The sequence below is a fragment of the Pinus tabuliformis genome, chromosome 4_2 (assembly GCF_031772625.1).
Source record: "Pinus tabuliformis cultivar Carrire ecotype Pingquan chromosome 4_2, CPIR1, whole genome shotgun sequence".
In the NCBI taxonomy this organism is placed as follows: domain Eukaryota; kingdom Viridiplantae; phylum Streptophyta; class Pinopsida; order Pinales; family Pinaceae; genus Pinus; species Pinus tabuliformis.
In genome coordinates this window covers 462604446-462627089 of record NC_142304.1, presented here as the reverse complement: position 1 = coordinate 462627089, position 22644 = coordinate 462604446, and the positions used below count along the sequence as shown (strand labels likewise).

The 22644-nt window shown below is 37.6% G+C and overlaps 2 pseudogenes; one reads left to right on the top strand and one right to left on the bottom strand.

Annotated features, from left to right (window-relative positions):
* Positions 1–318: 318 nt before the first annotated feature.
* LOC149169965 (uncharacterized) lies at positions 319–12395 on the bottom strand (annotated as a pseudogene).
* A 6203-nt stretch (positions 12396–18598) lies between these two features.
* Positions 18599–19346, top strand: LOC149169964 (triosephosphate isomerase, cytosolic pseudogene; annotated as a pseudogene).
* Positions 19347–22644: the final 3298 nt, after the last annotated feature.

The following is a 22644-nucleotide window of genomic DNA, read 5'->3' as shown; positions in this document are numbered from 1 at the left end:
GTATACCATTATTATGATGTTAGAATCTCTTGGTGTTTCTTTTTGAGTTAATATATTTATGATTCAATATTATATTTACACTGAAAGGTGTTTTCTATATGGAGCTGTCTCAACAAACACTATTCAGCCCGGCCAATCCAATGTCTTAATTCTCATTGTTCAATCCAATTGAAATCTGACACATGGAGAAAGTTGAATGGAGGTTCACTTTTCGGTACTTGGGCTTCGTGTACTTGTTGAAATGTCTCCTGATGCCTCTGTACCGTGGCCTCTTCTTGATGCCATGTATAGCCATCGCCACTCTCACTACTCCACCAACTATTCACGAGTCAATGTTTTAACCAACTGTTCACACGAAAATAAAATGGATACAACAATAAGAACATATTGGATGCCAATATTAACTTAAAATTCACCAATAGTCTGGCAAACACCACTCCAAAAAATTGGCCGAAATTGTTAGAAGGGCAGAGGAGACAAAGCATGAATTCGCACATAAAACACGAGTTGCAACTCTTCTATTCATCACAAAAAACATGATGCTTACAATGAACCCAGTGAAGGGTATTTAACCTTTTCCAACTAGTGACTTGCCTAAAATATCTTGACATGCAATCACATTCAACCACACACTAAAACTCATCTATCACTTAACTTGACTTGACTCAATACTCAAACACTCAACCCTCAATCACTCAGTTAACTGACTCTTTATGTTTAGCTAACTCCACATGCAGGAGTAATTAAAATTTCTAACACTACCCTTTAATTACGACTGTATGACTCACCATGACTTAATTATCACATAAACATGCTCGCTGGTTTATGTCTCAGCTAGGCTTACAATGACTCCAGAAGTTTACAATTTTGCATTTTATTTTTTCTCTTCTTCTAAATTTTAAATTCTTGAAACTACTTCATTCTCTGTTGAACTTTCTTGCTGTAGGCTTTTTTCACTTGCTGCTGCTGCAATTTTTCTTTGACTTGTCTTGAACTTGTTCTTAAAAATAATTGGATCATGTCTTCTACAACTTCCTCTTCAAATATTTGTTCAACTATGGGTTGCTGCCAAAAGATTGCATCTTCAGACTGTCTTCTTTGCTTTGCTTCTTGTGCTTCATATTCCTAATTTTCTTTCTACCATATTTCTTGATAGTAGAATCTTATCTCTTCTAGACTCCATTGCTGAAAAATGGTTTCAATGCATTCATCTTTGCCTTCAGAAACATCCATATCATTATTTTCACTTTCATCGTCATATACTGCTATTTTTTTCTGTAATCTGCACACTGAAAATCATTATTCACCATTTCATCCAATTCTTTTATTCCAGTTGTTGCTTTAAGACTCAAATCAATTTTTTCTTTTGGTTTCTGAATCCATTCTTCAATTACTTTCAAATCTTGTTCAAACTTATTAACAACCTTTCTTTCAACTTCTTTTCCCATGCTATTCTGAACACTTGCATATTCAAAAACAATGTTAAAAACATCTTTATTATGCTCTTGAGTGAGAGTTTCCATCTCTACATCTACCTTCTTTTCAAATGCATGGAGGTTGTATTCCACTGTTATGTTGTTAGTGGAGATTCTCATAAAAATCACTTCAATCACTTTATTATGTTCTTGATCATCAACTGCTGCTACACGACATACTACTTCATGAGGAGTTCCAACTGCTTCATATCTTATTGCTACAATGACAGCTTCAACTTTCAATGTTTCATCAAACATTGTGCTTACCATATTGGCACAATCAATCCCTATTTGAAAAAAATGCCACACATATCATCAAAATAATGTACGTCCACACTATGGTGGGATATCTGAGCATGCATGTGCTCATTGTCAATTTCATTGACAATTTCAGCTTCACCAAATCCATGAGCTGCGACTGACCGATTCACATATAACTTTGTAGTCATCATCCACATGTGTCTCATCATAGTGGGATTCACCATCATCTGTATCATCCATGTTACAATGGATTCCTTTAGCATTTATATGCTCTTGCCATGCTTCACAAACAGAGGCTCCCGCTTCTCTCTCTACAATCTTTGTTTCATCTTCCTCATCCATATGCATGCTTGCATAATGAGTTTCAATTTTGTGGTCTTCACAACCATCATACACTTTTGAGTGTGGTTCTCCAAGCTCTGTTTTCCTCTCAGAGTCCTGCTCATCTACTCATAGATCCGCAGATGAATTCTTTGATTGTGACATAACCTATTGTTTCATGTCACACTGCGTTGCATCAAACTCTGCTTCCAGGAACTTCCATGCTTCCAAGGAAGTTGTATATTCTGCTACCTTGCACAAACACTTCTCATCCAATGCATATTTTATAAAATTCAATGCTAAAGCATCACATACTACATCATATGGGTTATTAGATTCATACTCAATTAACTCTTTAGCTCTAAGAAAAGTTAACATCTTCATAACACAATGATGAAAATATTCATTTGTAAACATAGGAGGTGGTAGCAGATCAAAGCTACACCCATCGCCCTCGATTTATTCTTTGTCTTATGTTATACTTTTCAGTACCTTGGCTATGGCTTGAACCTCTCTAACCATGGCAACAATTTCTACCTCTTCTTTTTATTCATTTTCTTAGCCTTTTTTAGTCGTGCTTTGTGACCCATGACTGTTGTCATTCCTTGTTTTATAACTCTTTTGCTGATTGCATGAGGTTGTCTTCCATATTGCCCCCAAAAAAAAATCTGATTTTCAATATGTGCCTCCGTAAGACACAATCTTCCCCCAAAAAATTATCATGCTTGAAAAAACACCAAAAGGAAATTGCAAATAAATAGACTTTTACAAAATCCTAAATTCACTTTCCATTTTTTTTCTTTTTAATCCTCAAACAAAGAAATCACTCTTTTCAAAACTTTTAATATCTTGTTGAATTTAAGTTTCTGTGATCCATATCAAGTTTTTTGAGAAGATGTTTCGCCGTAAATCACATTCTAATGCATTTGTTGATGCGTTTCGAACCAATGAGTGTGATTCATCGTCAGGACAATGAACCACACTCGTTGCTTCGAAATGCGTCAACAAATACATTCGAATGTGATTTAGGCAAAAAAATATTCTCAAAAGAACTTTAATATCTTTTCAAATCTCTTGCATGAAAAAAAACACGTTTTTCATAATGCAGCTCGACAAATATACCTATATGACTTGACGTTTTAACACCATGCTTTTGACTTGGCCTTTTGAAACGAAAAAAAAAAAAACAGTTTGAAAATAAAACCCTCCTTTAAAAAAATATATGCTCCTTCATGTTGGGATTTTTCTGGTAAATTCCAAAAAAAAGATGGAACAGAGAATGATGCTCTATTTCTCAGGATCTTAACACAGGGAAGCATAAAAAAAATTGTTTCCAGAAGACAGAGATTTTCTCACACATAAAAACACTTTGCATTGATTAATAAAGACTGCCTATTACAGACTTCTTCCTCTCTCAGAGGGATTTACAAAAGAACACTTCAGATACACAAAACAAAAATTTGCTTTGTCTCTCCAGAAAAATAACACACTGTCTTTACTCGCAACCCTTTTTTTACTGTTGTGTAAAAGACAAAAATCTTACATTTACTGCTGAAATCTTACATTCACTGCGAGAATAAAAATTTCTTTACATTTGCTGCGGCAATTTTATCACTTTTCATTTCATATGCAACATCCAAGAATTATTATAGTTGCGCTACTACGCATTCCCCTTCATTTTACATTGCTGTGTAAATTCTTCATTTTTTACTCACCCTCTGCTGCGTGGATTTTACTTGCATATCCAATACACAACAACAACAAAAAAAACATAACAAATACAATTACATATGCCCATACTTCTGTGCATAAAAAAAAACATTAAAATTTAAAATTCTACCAACATTTACTTGTGCCCATACTCCCGCTGATAGAAAATAATAAAATTAAATTTTTTTACCTACGTTCTACCCATCACAATAAATTTCATTTATTACTTTTACGGAGAATACTAGTGGTCAAAACAAAAGCTTCACGCAATGTGTTTGCTGCAGGCCTGTACATAGATTTGACTTTAATCAACGGTCATCATCCACCCTTGCAATCAGACGAATATCGCTTTCCCAAAGAAAACGAATGTTACATCCCGATAAAAAGCGGTTTTGCAAAAAGTACTGTGGACATGCGTCGAAAGGTGTACAGTAGCGGAGCCCCTCGGAGGAAAACCACTAACTCGTGAAAGGCGGTGCGATAAGGCTCAGCGGTTTTCTGGAGTAGTTTTACGGTCGCTGTTTTAATGCTGCTGCACGGCAGTTGAAAGTATAATTTCAACACTCCGCTTTAATTTCAACTACTGGGTTACCAGACATACCCAGACATTTTCTCAAAAACTCAAAACTTTTCTGGTCCAATGGCTTGGTCAGAATGTCTGCAACCTGCTCTTGAGTCCTACAATGTTGTAAAACAATTTCTCCATTGCTTACCAATTCCCTGATGTAATGAAACCTCTTGTCAATGTGTTTCGTTCTCTTATGAAACACCAAATTCTTGGATAATGCAATAGCTGAGCTATTGTCACAAAAAATCACAGTTTCTTTTGTTTGTTCTTGGCACAAACTCCTTAGCATCCTTCTCATCCAAACTGCTTGACATGCTGCTGCTTTAGCTACCACATATTCTTCCGCTGATGTAGACAATGCTACAATAGGCTGTTTCTTAGAAGCCCATGAAATGGCTCCTGAACCCATGTGAAAGACATAACCAGATGTGCTTTTCCGATCATTTACACTTCTATCCCAATCACTATCAGTGTATCCAATTAAATATGAACATTCTGAGACAGTATATAAAATGCCAAACCTTTTAGTACCTTTAACATACCTCATAATTCTTTTTGCTGCCTGCCAATGTGCTCCTTTTGGCCTCTCCATGAATTTGGAAATTAAACTAACAACAAACATTATGTCTGGCCTAGTTGCAGTCAAATACATGAGGCTGCCAACTATGCTCTTGCACAAACTAGGATCAAAATCCTTGCTGCTGTCCTCTTTGATGAGTTTTAATCCCATCACTATGGGAGTGATTGCTGCTTTTCTGTCCTGCATGTTAAATCTTTCCAACACTTCATTAACATATTTTTCTTGTGAGATAAAAATCCCATTTTCATTTTGATCTACTTCTATTCTTAAGAAGTATCTCAACAAACCCATGTCAGTCATTTCAAATTCTTCTTTCATGACTGTTTTGAAGTTTTCAATAAGATGATCATCATTACCTGTGAAAATAACATCATCAAAATATAACACAACAATTAGTATTTTACCATCATTTTCTTTGATGTAGAGGGTGGGTTCTCCCTCACACTTTTCAAATCCATTTTCTAGTAGATAGGAATCTATCTTACTGTACCATGTTCTTGGTGCTTGCTTCAGCCCATAAAGAGCTTTCTTCAATCTGCACACTTTATGCTCTTGGCCTTTCTTTTCATAGCCTAGAGGTTGTTCAATGTAAACCTCTTCCATTAACACTCCATTTAGGAATGTTGACTTCACGTTCATTTCGTAAACTTTCAACTTGTTTTGTGCTGCTATGGACAACATTTCTCTCAGTGTTTCCATTCTAGCAACCGGTGCGAAAGTTTTCTCATAGTCTCTTCCATACTGCTACTTATATCCTTTGACAACTAGTCTTGCCTTGTGTCTTTCTATCTTGCCTTCAGCATTACACTTGGTCTTGTAAACCCATTTGACTCCAATGACTTCTTTTCCTTTTGGTAGTTCAACCAAATCCCATGTCTTGTTTCTTTCTATGGCATTGATCTCCTCATCCATAGCTTCTATCCATTTCCTATCCTTAATTGCATCTTCGAAATGAATAGGGTCATCAACATGACAATATAAAGCAAACAAGGAATTCATACCTTCATCATAAAAGTCACTTAAATTTCTGAACTTCTTACCTCTTTCATTTGGTGTACAAGTGCTTGAAGGCACACTTGAATTTCCTCCTTGTGGTGTGCTTGGAAAAACACTTTCATTTCTCCTCAAGGGTGTCTCTTGCTTTCCTTGTGTTGGCGCTGTTGTTTGGGGATGTATTTCAGCCATCTCCTCATCATCTTCATCATGAGACAAACAGTTTTTAACATTCACTGTTTTCTCTATGCTTCCATCCCAAGCTTCCTCTTCAATGAATTGAACATCTCTGCTCACAAAAAACTTCTTGGTAGATGGGATATACAACCTGTAAGCTTTGGATTCCTCACTGTATCCAATGAAAATACATTTCTCCCCTTTGTTGTCCAACTTCCTGCTTAGCTGATCTGGAACGTATGTATAAGCCACACAACCAAAAACTTTCATGTGGGTGACTCCTTGCTTTCTCCCACTCCATGCTTCTTCCGACACTCTGTTCATGACTACTTTTGTTGGGCATCTATTCAAAATATATACTGCACAGTGTATAGCTTTAGCCCAATAATCATTTGGCAAATGCTTTGCCTTTAACATACTCCTCGCCATATCCATGATGGTCCTATTCTTTCTTTCAGCTACTCCATTTTGCTGCGGAGTGTACCTAGCTGTAAACTATTTGTGAATTCCATTTTTTCTCTACAAAAATGTAGAAATTATTTGGATATATATTCACCTCCTCTATCCATTCTTAAAACTTTGATATGCAGCCGGCTTTGGTTTTCTACAAGTGCTTTGAAATTTCGAAATTTTTCAAACACTTCACTTTTGTTCTTCAGGAATAAACCCAAGTATTTCTGGTGAAATCATCAATGAATGTTAGAAAATATTGGTTGCCTACTAGTGATGGAGTTTGCATTGGTCCACATAAGTCTGAGTGGACAATCTCTAAGGGTGCTTTTGCCCTTATGCTTTTCCCTAATGGAAAACTTTCTCTGTGTTGTTTCCCCAAGATACAACCTTCATAAAGGCTGTCTGGTTTCTCTATCAATGGTAATCCTCTTACCATTCCTTTTCTACTCAACAATTTAAGACCTACAAAGTTGGGATGTCCAAATCTCAAGTGCCACAACCAATTTTCATCCTTTCGTACGCTTTGGAAAGCCTCTTGGGTAACTGTTGCAATTACTTCTTTATTTTTCAAATATGCCTTTATTCTGAGAGGGAACATCCTGTTCCTCGTCATCTTCACTTCAACAATACATCGTTTGCTGGGTGCTCTATCCATGATGGTGCATATATCATTCTCAAAGAAAACATTGTAACCCTTTTGAACAAGTTGTCCAATACTTAAGAGGTTACACTTCATTCCAGGAACATAATAGACATCTGCTATGGTTTTCTTTTCACCTTTCTTTGTAAATATTTTTACTTCTCCTTTTCCCATAATAGAAATTTTACTATCAGTCCCAATTGTGACTTGTGATTTCACATTTTGATCTAAAGAAGAAAACAGGGCTATGTTTCCTATCATATGGTTGCTGCAACCGGAGTCTAGAAACCATATATCATCACTGTTTGTTTCAGCCACATTACAAGCTAACAACACATTATCTTGGCTGATAATTTCTCTAGTGATATTTGCACTAGATCTATTATTTATATCATGCTGCTTCTTCCTACATTCATTGGCATAATGCCCATATTTTTTACAATAATAACATTGGACATTGGATTTTTCATACCTTTATCCTTGAGCATGATGTTGTCCACTTTGTTGACTGCTGCCTTGGCCTTGGTTCTAATTTAGATTGCTGCTTCTTCCTTGAGCATTTGCTGGACTGTTTCCTCCACCTTTGTTTTGACTTCTGCCTCTTCCTCTCTTGTTTCCTCTGCCTTGACCTCTTCATCTTCCAAAGGACATTTGGGTCTTGAAGGCTTGCTCTAGAGATGAGTTTTCATTTTTACTCAACCTCTGCTCATGTGTTATCAGTGATGCATGAAGCTCATCAACTAAAAAGTTTGTGAGATCGTTTGTCTCTTCTATGGTGGTGACAATCACATCAAACTTTGACGGTAGGATTCTGAATAGTTTCTCCACAATCCTCCTTTTTTCAAGAGTTTCTCCATAAGACCTTATCTATGTGACCAGACCAATCACATGTGTGAAGAATGAATCAATATTATCTGACTCCTTCATGTATAGGTTCTCAAAATATCTCCTCAGCAACTGTAGTTTTGTCGTCTTCACTTTTTCCATGCCTTGATAGGTTGTCTTGAGAGTTTTCCATGCTTCTTTGGATGTCTTGGCTGTTGTTATCCTTGGAAACACACTCTCATGCACTGCTTGATATAAAAATACGAGGGCTTTTGAATCCTTCTTCTTATTGCTCTTCAATAGATATTTCCCTGCCTGAGTTAACCTATTAAACTCATCTTCATCTCTTGGTTCTCCAAACCCATATTCAACAAGTTCCCATAAATCTTGTGAGACAAACATGGCTCTCATGGTTATTGCCCAATAGTCATAGTTTTTCCCATTAAACTGTGGGAGCTGAGTATTAAAAATACCCATGCTAGTGTTGATTCTGGAGCCAGCGATTCTTGCACTCTTAAAAATACTTGACCTTGTATTAAAAATCACTGACTGTTCTCAACAGCAACACAAAAAAAAAAAAAAACTTGAGAAATACCTTGAGTGAGTCTTCACTCTGCTGGAGAAGCTGCTGCAACGATAAACCTTCCTTTAGCTTGTTTGACACCTTCAAAGAGCCTGTACAAGCTCTGATACCACTGTTGGGAATTTTCTGGTAAATTCCAAAAAAAAGACTGAACAGATAATGATGCTCTGTTTCTCAGGATCTTAACACAGGGAAGCATAGAAAAAATTGTTTCCAGAAGACAGAGATTTTCTCACACATAAAAACACTTTGCATTGATTAATAAAGACTTCCTATTACAGAATTCTTCCTCTCTTAGAGGGATTTACACAAGAACACTTCAGATACACAAAACAAAAATTTGCTCTGTCTCTCCAGAAAAATAACACACTGTCTTTACTCGCAACCCTTTTTTTACTGCTGTGTAAAAGACAAGAATCTTACATTCACTGCTGAAATCTTACATTCACTGCGGGAATAAAAATTTCTTTACATTTGCTGCGGCAATTTTCTCCCTTTTCATTTCATATGCAACATCCAAGAATTATTACAGTTGCGCTACTGCGCATTCCCCTTCATTTTACACTGCTGTGTAAATTCTTCATTTCTTACTCACCCTCTGCTGCGTGGATTTTACTTGCATATCCAATACACAACAACAATAAGAAAAACATAACAAATACAATTACATATGCCCATACTTCCGTGCATAAAAAAAAATTAAAATTTAAAATTCTACCAACATTTACTTGTGCCCATACTCCCGCTGATAGAAAATAATAAAATTAAAAATTTTTACCTACGTTCTACCCATCACAATAAATTTCATTTATTACTTTTATGGAGAATACTAGCGGTCAAAACAAAAACTTCACGCAATGTGTTTGCTGCAGGCCTGTACGCAACTTTGACTTTAATCAACGGTCATCATCCATCCTTGCAATCGGACGAATATCGCTTGCCCAAAGAAAACGAAGGTTACATCCCGATAAAAAGTTTTTTTGCAAAAAGTACTGTGGACACGCGTCGAAAGGTGTACAATAGCGGAGCCCCTCGAAGGAAAACCTCTAACTCGTGAAAGGCGGTGCGATAAGGCTCAACGGTTTTCTGGAGTAGTTTTATGGTCGTTGTTTTAATGCTGCGGCACAGCAGTTGAAAGTATAATTTCCACACTTCAAAAGAAAACCGTATTTGCCTAGGTGGTCCTCGGCCCTTTAGAAAAAACCTTTTCAAATAATTTTTTTTTTCAAACTTTTGAAGGACTTTTAAAAAACAATACATGTCCACGCGCACTTTAAAACTTTGGCCAAGTGTTGACTAATGCTCTTCACATTGTCTGTGCACTGCTCACAACAACGACGACAGTCTATACATACAACGGGGATTCACGGTGGTGGCAGCAACATAGGTTGCGGCTTATGTAGGAGGACCCTCGCAACACTCTCGCACGCTCTTTTCTTTGACGATGCGGCTTATGTAACAAATTTTCTCTCCAGTGGCTCTGCAATCTTGGGCTGCTCTGATACCAATTTAAGCTCTGATACCAATCTATTAGATTTGTTAGAAAAAAAATTGATACCAATTTGTTAGAAAGAGAGAGGAAAAAGAAAAAGGCATATTCGGTATTGTAGCTGCAATGCAATGGCTCCAGACCATGGTCCAGGGCATAACCAGTATTGTAGCTGCAATGCAATGGCTCCGGACCATGCTCCAATCCCTAGGAAGGGAACAACAACAAACAACATCAACCCAAGCCATTAGAACTCCTCTATAGACCTAAAGCCATTAGAACTCCTCTATAGACCTACTTTCTTGTTATTTTAATGAGCTTATCCAGAAACTTGGAAGCAACTGAACTCTTCTTTCCCGCATAATTCACAAGCTGTTTCAAATAGAGTAAAATAAAGGAGTTGTCTATAATGCGACTTTTTGGAGATTCCGGTGATGGAATCCGGCGGAAGAAATTGAGGTTAAATCTTGATTTGTTGTAGTTAAAATGGTTTTTTAACTGCATATTTGGATTCAACACCCTGAAACCCCTGGGACGCTTTGACTGTGTAGAAACTAGCTATCAAAATTGCGATTTCAATAAATTGCTACCAGATTTTGACCGGAAAAACCCACCAAAAAGGCTTCCAAAAAGTCACATTATAGACAACTGCTAAAATAAATGGTAGGGGTATCTTTATAGTTTAAGACATTATAGTTTAAGCAGAGCATTGATGAACAATATTGACGAAAACCAAAACTTCCAACGCAAAGAGACTTGCATCGAATTTAAACTCCACAGTTAATTTCAAACCTACGATATATACATATAACACTGAAATTGCCCAAGGAATTCTTGAATTTAAACTCCACAGTTTAGTTCATACCTACGATATATACATATAACACTAAAATTTCTCAACCCATTCTTGTTCCACGCGTGGAAATCCCTTTTGCGAACCTTTTTTTTTTTTTAAATTAAACAACACTTTAAAGGGGCGGTCCACGCATAAATTCTCAACACCTGCATGGTTTCTAGGGCGGTTTCGAGGTCAGAATTCCCTGGTAGGTCGTATTTCTTCGTAGGCCGGTCAGACGCTACTTATTTTCGGAGTTCCTCGCTCTCCGGTTTGTTGACGTTTACACCTGGCTGCCCGGACTTGAGGTCGGAGTCGACTCGTCCTCCGTTTCGCTGTGTTTATGTCCGACTATCACTCGACTGCCGACTAACAGGAAGGACCCACGACGCCAGACCGACCTCTCTTTCGATTTTGTGGAGCGAGGAGTGTTCGGAGGGACCAACCTCCGATTACGGTCCACCTTCGTAAATGCGGCGGCAGTCAGGAAACCGCCCATTAATTTGGCTTGCCTCCTCTGCTTGGTTTGATCCTTCCTATCATGTTTATATTGAAAAAGAAAATACCAACAATTACACAAGAAAGCATAGTATCATTAGACAATTAATACAAGTTTTTGCTCCATGACCTGGTATGGGCAGGTCATAGGCCTCAACTTTCGTAATTACGGAGACAATACCAACAATTAGACAGGAAAGCAATTATGGGCAGGTCAGAAACCTTAACTTTAGTCGTTCCAGTCCATCGGTTACGACAGAGTAGGGATGTATAATTCGGACTAAATAAGTCAATAAAGAGGATTAGAGAAAGATCAAAGAAAGACATCTAAAACCCAAAACAGTATCTTGAAAATGTGCATTATGAAAGCTGGGAAATTACCACGCAGTAGCCAATATGGAGACGTTCAAGGGTTCTAACTGCATCCAGTAACCTACAGGAATCACCCCTCTGTGCTCCAGAATTGGAAGTGTGGCCACCACAAAGACTATGAGCTCTTCAGGCCACCTAGTTCTCCTCATAAAACTCGCAATCTTCAAGCCAATCTTCGAAGCCTTGATCGACTCTTAAATCGCAAACGCACTTCTACAAAACAGCATAGCCGAAATCACCAAAGAAGCCGATAATAATGCACATGTCCTTAGAATACTCCATTGCAATATTGGTTGGATACTCTGAAAGCCCTGCTCCGAGCTGGAGGGGCCTGGGCTCTCCAAGTCTTTATTCATGGCCCTCTGGACTCTCATCCAAACTTTGTTAGCGGGTATTGTGAGATGGAATGCTGAAATGAATTTTTTGTCGACAGTGAAGCTGGTGTTGACAATAAAGTTGGGGATGTCCAAATGTAATTCTACTACGAAATTTGCAGGTTATAGGAAAAATAATTCTACTACGAAATTTGCAGGTTATAGGAAAAAATTATTTGGACATATGTCATAAGAACGAAATCCACTTGTCATAGAATGGCTTCACTCCTCCAGTAGCCATTGAAATGTTGCCGAAGCGTCTAAATAATTTAGACCAATCAATACTGAATTTAGCTCGAATTCATTTTAAGAACATGGAAAGTTTATACCAATGAACAATTTAAATTAACCAAAGCTAAGGGTAGCAAATTTCGTTTAATTGATATTATGGAAGATATAAGGCTGAGATTGATAGTTGATGAAGCTGATTTGGTCCAATTAAGATTATAATTTTTTTTTTTAATCTAGGATAATCCGTAACTTGTGAGAGTTACTCTGAACAGGGCTAGGATCAAATCCAACCGGCTCCCACTATAAACCTAAGCTAGGTGCACAATAGCAATTAATTTATTCCTCAAGAAGAGCCAAGATGTCTGCTCGGGGGTCGCCTACTCTTCTAGCCAAAACACAACAAGCCATATACTCAACGAGATTTGAACCTCCATCTCATAGATTTCACCCAGCAAAACTTATTGTTAAACCCCATATACCTCTATAACATCATAACCTTTATAGAACAAAAATTTAACTCTATGCGGCACACGTGACTTTTTGAGTCAATTAATATAGCTATAAGTACAATGGCTAAAAAGAAGCCAAAGGGCCTCTCCCTGGAGATTATTTTGGTAAGGTATATCTTGATGACATGTTGAAGAATTGGCCCATATAGAACAGAGGTTTAACTCTATGCGGCACACGTGACTTTTTGAGTCAATTAATATAGCTATTGTTGGTGTACATGCACTTAGACTAGCTGTGTTGGTGTACATGCACCTAGATTAGCTCCAGTTAACTTATTGCTTGCATGTGGCACATGTACACATTAACATAAGATAAAGCACACTTAGCTTTAGTTAGCTTTAGTTATTGCATGTACAACTAAGCTTAACATAGTTGCTTTTATGTATTTATTCTAAAACTAATATTGTAGAATCAATTTTCATTCTTTTCTCAATTCTTGCTCGCTTCCTTCCTTCTCTTGCAAGCTTGTTTATTGTTTTGCAAATCTAGATCTGTGTATCTTAAAAATCTTACATGGTATCAGAGCACAGTGATTTCTAATCAGTGCACAAGCAATTTTATTTGCAGGTTCAGAAGATTGAAGCAACAACAAAGAATGGAGTCTAAATTGGAGTTTCCACAATCGGCAATTCTCACTCCATATAATTATTTCGAATGGAAGCCAAAGATTCAACTTCATCTCAGAAGTAGAGGCTTATTTCGAGTAACCATGGAAACGGAAGTTGAACCAACATCGACAATGGAGAAAACAAGATATTTCAATCGCATGGACGAGGCCTTCAACATCCTATGTTTATCTATTTCTCCGGAACTGCTATTTCATGTTGAATCATGTTCAACTCCAAATGAAGTATGGAAAATTTTGGAAGGATTGTTTGGAAAACAGGATGAAATGCAAGGTCACATTCTCGAAAATGAGTTAAACTCATTAGATCCGAGAAACTTTGAGAACATTCAAGATTTTTTCACAAGGTATAAAGCCTTGTTGGTTCAGTTGAAAGGATGCAGGATCGACAAATCCAAGCAAGAAAATCAGTTGATTCTTTCCATTTTATCAAAACTTTGTCCAGAGTATGTAGTATTCGTCTCTACGTTCCACACAGTCAGATCTGCAACTGGTGCAGCTTGGAAGATGCCCTCACTGGATTCTTTTATTCAGTCTTTGATGCATGAGCAAGATAAGCTCATCAAAATGGGCACACTTAAAAATTCCAAAGCGCATGCACTTACTGTGCATGCAAAAGGAAAGGCAAATTCCAAAGACCATCAGAAAGGAAAAGGGAAGAAGGATCCTGATCCAAGAAAGGGAGGACATCCCAAACCCCCTGATGGATCATCTGGCTCAAAGGAAAGGAAAGGAACGAAAGGGCAATCAATGTGCAATTATTGCCACCGTGGTTTTCATCCTGAATCTGCATGCATGAAGAAGACTATAGATCTTATGGTGCAGACACTCCAGCAACACAATCTTGGAGACCACATTCCTGAGAATGCTAAGAAGAAGTCTGGAGAAAAAGCACCAGATCAAAGAGGTAACGGGCATGCTTTCATTGCTCTTCATTCTGCACCACAAGAATGGATCATCGATTCAGGAGCTTCACATCATATGGCTTCTTCAAAGGAATCCTTTTCTTCTCTACATGCATACTCAGGTCCTCCCATTCTCATGGGGGATAATTCTGCAGTTGCAGCAACTGGATAAGGAAGAGTGCAATTCGAAGATGGAAGTTTTGAAAATGTCTTGCATATTCCAAGGCTTTCTGTGAATCTTCTCTCAGTGTATCAGATGACACACATAGGCAGCGAAAGGAAAGTGGAATTTACCCCAGATTCCGTGAGCATTTATGACATGCAAACCAATTTGAAGATTGCATCTGGCAAGGTAAATGATCAATCTCGTCTGTATACATTTTCTGATTTTGTTCCTCAATCAGATTCTATTTTGCTACTTACGCATGCAAATGAAGAAAGTAGGATTTGGCACGAGAGATTTGGGCACTTGAATTTCATATATATACAACAGCTTAGTAAGCAAGGGATGGTCAAAGGATTGCCAACCATTGAATTTTCAGATGGTGTTTGTAATGGATGTGCTCTTGGAAAGCATCCACAAGAAAAATTCGAGAAGGGGCATGCATGGAGAGCCTCTTCACCTTTGGAACTTGTACACAGTGATCTCATGGGTCCATTTCCGGTGCTTTCAATGAGCAAAGCAAGATATGTGTTGTCATTTATAGATGATTACACGAGATTCACTTGGGTTTACTTCTTGAAACTCAAGTATGAAGTTTTTCAACATCTAAAGATTTTCAAAGCGCATGCAGAAAATCAGTCTGGAAAACGCATCAAAATACTCCGCACAGATAATGGGACGGAATATGTCAACAAAGATATCAAGAATCTTTGTGATGAAGCAGGCATACAGTTGCAGCATACAGTTCCTTACACTCCACAACAAAATGGCATGGCTGAAAGGAAAAATCGATCTTTGAAAGAGATGGCAAATTGCATGTTGCATGCAAGATCTCTTCCGTCGAAATTGTGGGCCGAAGCTATTAATTGTGCCTCATACATCCAGAACAGATCTCCTCATAAATCTTTTACTAGAAAAACACCTTTTGAGGCTTGGACTGGCATGCAACCTGAAGTTAGTCATTTTCGCATTTTTGGATCTCGAGCATGGGCCCGCATTCCTCCAGAGAAGAGAAAGGCTTTGGAGCCTCAAAGCGAAGCATGTATGTTTGTTGGATATTCTGATGAATTCAAAGGGTACAGATTGCTTGATATCCACACTGAAGAGCTCTTTATTGAAAGGAGTGTAAAGTTTGACGAAGATATTTCGCATGCACCAGTAGATGAACTTGTTACCAAATTTTCATCACCACTCATTGATGAGTATGCAAATGAAACTTCAGACCAGCATTCTGATGAAGATGAGTCTTTTCCTATGACCCCTGTTAGACCACCAGTTGTTGAACATCGAGATCATACTTCTGCATGTAGTTCGCAAGATTCTCGACCACCTTCAACACAAAAATGGCGCAGCATGAGTGATATCCTTGATGATCCTGCCTCTATCCCTCTGTTTGAGGAAGATCCGCAAGCACTATTAGCTATGGAGCCATCCATGCCCATGCATGCTTATATGATGCATGGATCTGATCCACAAACTTATGCAGAAGCAAATGGGCATCCTGAATGGGAAGCCGCCATGGATGAGGAATATAACTCTCTCATTAAGAACCAGACTTGGGATTTGGTTCCGCTACCTTCAAATCGCAAACTTGTGAGATGCAAGTGGGTTTACCGAACCAAGAAAGCATCAAATGGCCAAGTTAGTCGATATAAGGCACAATTGGTAGCAAAAGGTTTTCAGCAAGTACATGGTGTTGACTATGAAGAGACTTTTGCTCCAGTGGCAAAAATGGATTCCATTCGGCTAGCTCTCTCCATTGCAGCAGCAAGAGGATGGGAGGTGCATCATATGGATGTGAAGAATGCCTTTCTTCATGGTGATCTCGAGGAGGAAATCTACATGGAGCAGCCACCAGGATACATGCATAATTCATCTTTGGTATGCAAACTAAAGAAGTCTCTCTATGGCCTCAAGCAGGAACCTAGAGCATGGTATGCAAAGATGGATTCTTATTTGTTATCTCAAAATTTTGTACGCTGCAAATCTGATTCCAATGTTTATTTTCTGAAGAAAATTGACTCCTTGTTGATCATAGTACTCTACGTAGATGATCTTTTGATAATGGGTAGTTCCGCTTCTGTCATTACTAACATCAAAACTGCATTGCATAAGCGGTTTTCTATGACAAACATGGGCTTGCTAAATTTCTTCCTTGGACTAGAGATCCATCAACGTGATTCTGGCATTACCATTTCTCAACCAAAATATGGCAAAGATCTTTTGGCACGATTTCACATGAGTGACTGCAAGCCAACAGCCACACCTTTCTTATCAGGGATAAAGCTTGAGAAAGGCAAAGACACACCATTAGTTGATTGCACATTGTATCGCCAGCTTGTGGGAAGTCTTCTTTATCTCACTCACTCCCGTCCTGATCTCTCCTATGCTGTCGGAGCAGTTTCCATATACATGTAGGAGCCACATGAGTTACATTGGAATGTTGCAAAGCGCATCCTTCGATATGTCTAGGGGACAATCACCTATGGGATTCATTATGTAACCAATTGTTCTTTGAATCTCATCGGGTTCACAGATTCAGACTGGGCTGGCGACACCATTGATCGCAAGTCTACTTCCGGTTATGTACTTAGTTTGGGATCTGGCCCAATTTGTTGGTCAAGTAAGAAGCAGGCTGCCATTGCTTTATCATCAGCAGAGGCCGAGTATAGAGGAGCAGTCAATGCCACTATTCAGGCAATTTGGCTACAACATTTCCTATCTGAGATTGGGATTAGTGTCCATCATCCAACTGTCATCTGGTGTGATAATCAAAGTACGCTAAAGTTTTGCAGATATCCAGTGCAGCAGCAACGTACCAAATACATCGAGATCCACATGCACTTCATTAGAGAACTCATTCATGATGGGATCATCGATCTTCAGTACTGTCCTAGTTCCGAGCAGATTGCTGACATCTTCACCAAGACTTTCACTGAGCAGAAGTTTCGATTCCTGCGAGATCGTCTCGGGGTGAAGGACACGACTGCCTAGCAGTTGTCTTTTCTCTACTTTTGCATTATATTTTGAGGGGGGGTTTTCTTCCCACTGGGTTTTCCCTCTTTCCTCCTTTTTATGCATTGTATATGGGTACCTAAAATGGCCGTGTTTCCGAGACTCATTCATTTTGCATCACACTCACCTAAGTTATGCTTAAGGGGGGGTGTTGGTGTACATGCACTTAGACTAGCTGTGTTGGTGTACATGCACCTAGATTAGCTCTAGTTAACTTATTGCTTGCATGTGGCACATGTACACATTAACATAAGATAAAGCACACTTAGCTTTAGTTAGCTTTAGTTATTGCATGTACAACTAAGCTTAACTTAGTTGTTTTTATGTATTTATTCTAAAACTAATATTGTAGAATCAATTTTCATTCTTTTCTCAATTCTTGCTCGCTTCCTTCCTTCTCTTGCAAGCTTGTTTATTGTCTTGCAGATCTAGATCTGTGTATCTCAAAAATCTTACAGCTATAAGTACATTGGCTAAAAAGAAGCCAAAGGACCTCTCCCTGGAGACTATTTTGGTAAGGTATATCTTGATGACATGTTGAAGAATTGGCGCATATACCCTTCTCCATTATCAGCCAAATTCATTCGGTAGCATTTGCAGTCAGAGTGGTTTCCAGCGCTCGTAGTTTACCGACCATTCCCACTTTCTCTTACCAATTATTCTTGTTTGAGATTTCAATCGGACGAGGAGTTTTTGTGTGAAAGCATTGATACATCTATGAAGCTGGTGCTTGGACATTCAACAGGCATGATTACCACATACTATTTATCTTCTCTACGTGACGGGCATTACAAATTTGATATGGAGTTCTTGCAAAATGCTTTTTAAGAAAACCCTACATTTTACACAAAAAACATTTATGTCAATGGTTCAGGCAATAGAGAGGAGCAACAATTTTATTTATGGTTCAACCCAAGAATCTCTACCTAATCCTTTCGTAATTTTTTCTGTGTATTTTTTGGGAGAAGCGTCCTTGATCGATTCGCGAAAACACGATGGGTTGTAAGTGTTTAGTTGGAGGCAACTGGAAATGGAATGGTACTTTGGAGTAGCTTAAAAAACTTGTTAGTACTCTTAGCGAAGCAGAAGTGCCATCTGAAGGTGTCGTGGAGGTTGTTGTGAGCCCTTTGTTTGTGTTTCTTTCAACAGTGAAGACCTTGCTATGCTCAGACTTCGCAGTTGCTGGACATAATTGTTGGGTAAGGAAAGGAGGTGCTTTCATTGGAGAGATCAGTGTAGAGATGCTGATCAATTTAGAAATTCCATGGTCATTCAGAGGGAAGGCTTATACTGAAAGAAGATAATGAGTTTGTTGCAGATAAATTGGCTTATGCACTTTCTCAAGGTTTGAATGTAATAGCTTCTGTTGGAGAGACTCTGGAACAACGAGACATCGAAGATACTTTGAAGGTAGTTTCTGAACAAAACAAAGTAATAACAGATAAGGTGGTTGACTGGAGTAACATCGTTATAGCATATGAGCTTGTTTGGGTGATTGGAACTGGAAATGTTGTAACCCAGCTTTGGCTCAGGAGGTGCCCTATGAATTAAGGAATTGTCTTAAGGTAAATGTTAGTCCTAAAGTAGCGGCCTCAGCCTGGATTATTTATGGTGCCTCTGTAAATGTTGGATTTTTTTTTAATCAGAATCACAACCTGTCTGGATGGATTTCTTGTTGGAGGAGCTACCCTGAAGGCTGAATTTGTGAGCATCATTAAGTTTTCACCTGTCAACCAAGGTTAAGTCAGAGCTGTGGCTTTGGCTTCTTTGCACGTGTTTGCCAGAAGAAATTTATAGTAATAAAGCATATCATTTGTGCATAAAAATGGCCACTACAAAATATCCCACGCGATTTCATTATACTTTTATGGCATGAAAGGCAATGCCTAGGTTACATCTTCTTACGACAAAGAAAATTACTTTTGGAAGTGATACATAAAAATTGTTTTTTAAGATTATATTTGTTTTAATGAAAAAATTAGAGAAACCCCAAGGACAAATTACCACAAATACTCTTTTATCGGAAACCTCAACAAATTGTTAATTTTGTTGATGGTTTTCCAATCAGAGTATTTGTGAACAACGAGGTACTATGTGAGTTGAAAAAATTGAGGTGTCTGAGTTGATGTGAAGTGTGAGAGCCATAGATATTATAATAAAGGTAGAGAGAACTTCATATTGATTAATCCAACAAGTTTGAAAATCAAAGCGGTTAGAGTTAACCACTAAGGCTAACTATGTTATAAATTGTTGTAAATTAAGAAATTAAATTAATAATAATAACTACTACTCCTCCCCACTATCACAAATTTTAAATAATAATAAATATTACTCCTACATGTTATCACAAATTTTTTTGACATTCAAAGTTTTAATTTTTATTTATTTTTTATTATATTTGAATGTGAATTATGTTATAATTGTGGGTGAATGTCATGTACAACTCAATTTTCTCTTCTATGTTGTTAGGAATTTTCTATTTTCTGTTGTTAGGTTTTGGTATTGAAAATGAATGTTATTGAGGTTTTGGTATTAAATTTTGTTACATTCCGGTATGAAAATCAACGTTTTTGGTTAAGTGTTGAATAAATGCATTCTTAAATTTATTTTTGATTTTCTCATATCTTTGATTGAAAGTAGTATGACTTCGGTATCTTCCTTAAATAGATAATGGGTTATCTCGGAACCCCTTTTATAATTTGAGGTCAACTCCCTACTCTTGATGTTCCTTATCTCTTGAACCCAACAATTTTTAGAATTTGGTCATGTGAGTAAGCATTTTAGTGATTTCAAAGCTTAGTATGTATGTGTTTATGAATGAAGTAACCATAGTAGGTAGTAGATGAAGGACTTTAGAGTTTTTTTTGGATTAGGAGATGATCATAATGCTATAAATGTAAGTAGCTTAATGTTGTATTTTAATTGACTCATTTATCTGAACAGATTAATGCTCTCCAAAATAGTAATATAATGTAGTATATAGAGAAATCAATGTTGAATAGATGACGAGAATCATAATATCATATAGTATACAATTATAAAATTGTTGAATAGATCAGTTCTTCTATCTCATATAGTCCAACATGTTGTCTTTGCTTTAGGACCTTCAGGTGAATATGATAATCACAGACTATTATTTGTCAACAATGTTATTTTCCTATTAACCAATGTTGATTTATCATTTCCCAATGCAAGTTATAATGCTTTATGTAATTTTTTTCTAGAGCATAATTTCTAACTTGAGTGGGAGACACTAAGCTTCCCTGCAACACTGTTTTAAATGAATTATTAGTTATACATTCAATACATTTACATATAATCAAGATTTAATCTCCTTTTCTTCAGTGTTCCCTTCCCTTCTCCCACTTTATTTCATATAATTATGAAGAAGTAAAATGTATAAATGTAAACTTATGGGATTAAGGCAACGAGAAATGTTGAAGATAGCAAAGGAAAATAAGTAAAGGAATTTGGAGGGAATTATGAAGCCCAAACGAAGGAGTAGAAAATGGTATTACATTGACTTGGTGATTATTTCCACAAAACTTTAGATGGAAATCTAGCAAAGAGAAATAAACTATTCAAAATCAACATAGAGAAAAATGCCTCCCTAAAAGAGGCTGAACAAACAAGTTTAGATAATGATATCAAATTGATTCCAATCAATTTGGAAAATGAAGTGGGTGTTAGATTTGACAATGATAGTTCAAGAAAAACCTTAATTTCCAATAACAAAATAGAGGTAATAGGAAGAGTGGGGCCAATTAAGTACTCTAAGAACATTGAACCCTTGCTAAAGATGAAGGCTTGTAATTATTTATAAAAGGAGCTTTTGAAACACAATCATGTGTGTGTGAAAATGTCTGTAGTGACTAGCACATAGTAATGTATTCCATGGAATGCTTGTCTGTTATCATGATGGACCATCGATGGAGAAGCATTTTATGATATTTTTCATAGTTCCACCCATGAAAAGAAAAATATATGAGTACAAATTCATGGTTACACCACTTACGAGTATTTCGTACAATACATTTCACAATGATGCACAAAAGCAAGAATCAAGAACCCTTATGCAAGCCCTTGTGTGTGTTTTCTTGTACCTCACTATTGTATATCTATGTGCTTCAACTTTGGGCTAAGAAGTTAAATGAAAGTAAGACACTTGCACCACACAAACCACATCAATATTATGATTGCTTGCTCACCTTCCACATAATAAAACATCTCCCTTGACACAACCCCCTATGATTGGAAGGCCTATAGTGGTTGATGAGGTCTAGAAGTTAGAAACTTATTTCCCTTCAGTGTGGCATTATGCACTGCATAAGGTGACATTGATGATGTAGGCTAACATGTTGCACAAGGAGATAGTTTCCTTCCACACTCCCCTACTCCTCCTATCCGCATTCCTTTGCGCCTCCCAGTGCAATTACTAGTTATTTCCCACCACAAGTCTTTAAAGTGACTCAAAGGGTTCGTCGAACCCTCCATTCCTTGAGTTGGCACCTAGGAAACCTAACTATCACATCACATTCCTTTTGTTGCCCAGTTGTCATTCATCGAGTGCATCAAGTACTAGAGTTTGAGATTGATGAAAAAGAAGACGTGGGTCAGTGATGGCAACTAACCAGCCATACCCCACTGTAAGTGACCGGTCTACCATTGTGCTTCCACTCCTCGACAGGCTCTTCAACCTGCATGCTACAATGACTCAGATGGTTGGCTCTGGGTTTGCCTACTATATGAATATTGTATGTAGGTGATGGTTACACTTTAGGCCCATCGAGTGTTTTTTTTCAATTTTACAGCACTCACGCTTTCCTTTTTCATTTAACGTAAACTATTCATCCCACACTATTTTTTCTAATTGATTATTTTGTGATTGCATGGGTTCCTCTCCTAGAGTTGTAGTTGGGATTCAGGCACTTCTAGATATGGTTGCCTATGTCAAAACTTGACAGCTTTGGCTCACAGGTAGTCACAATTTATTTTCTCTTGGATTTATTGGAAATATTAGCTAACCTCGTGTCGTATAGCT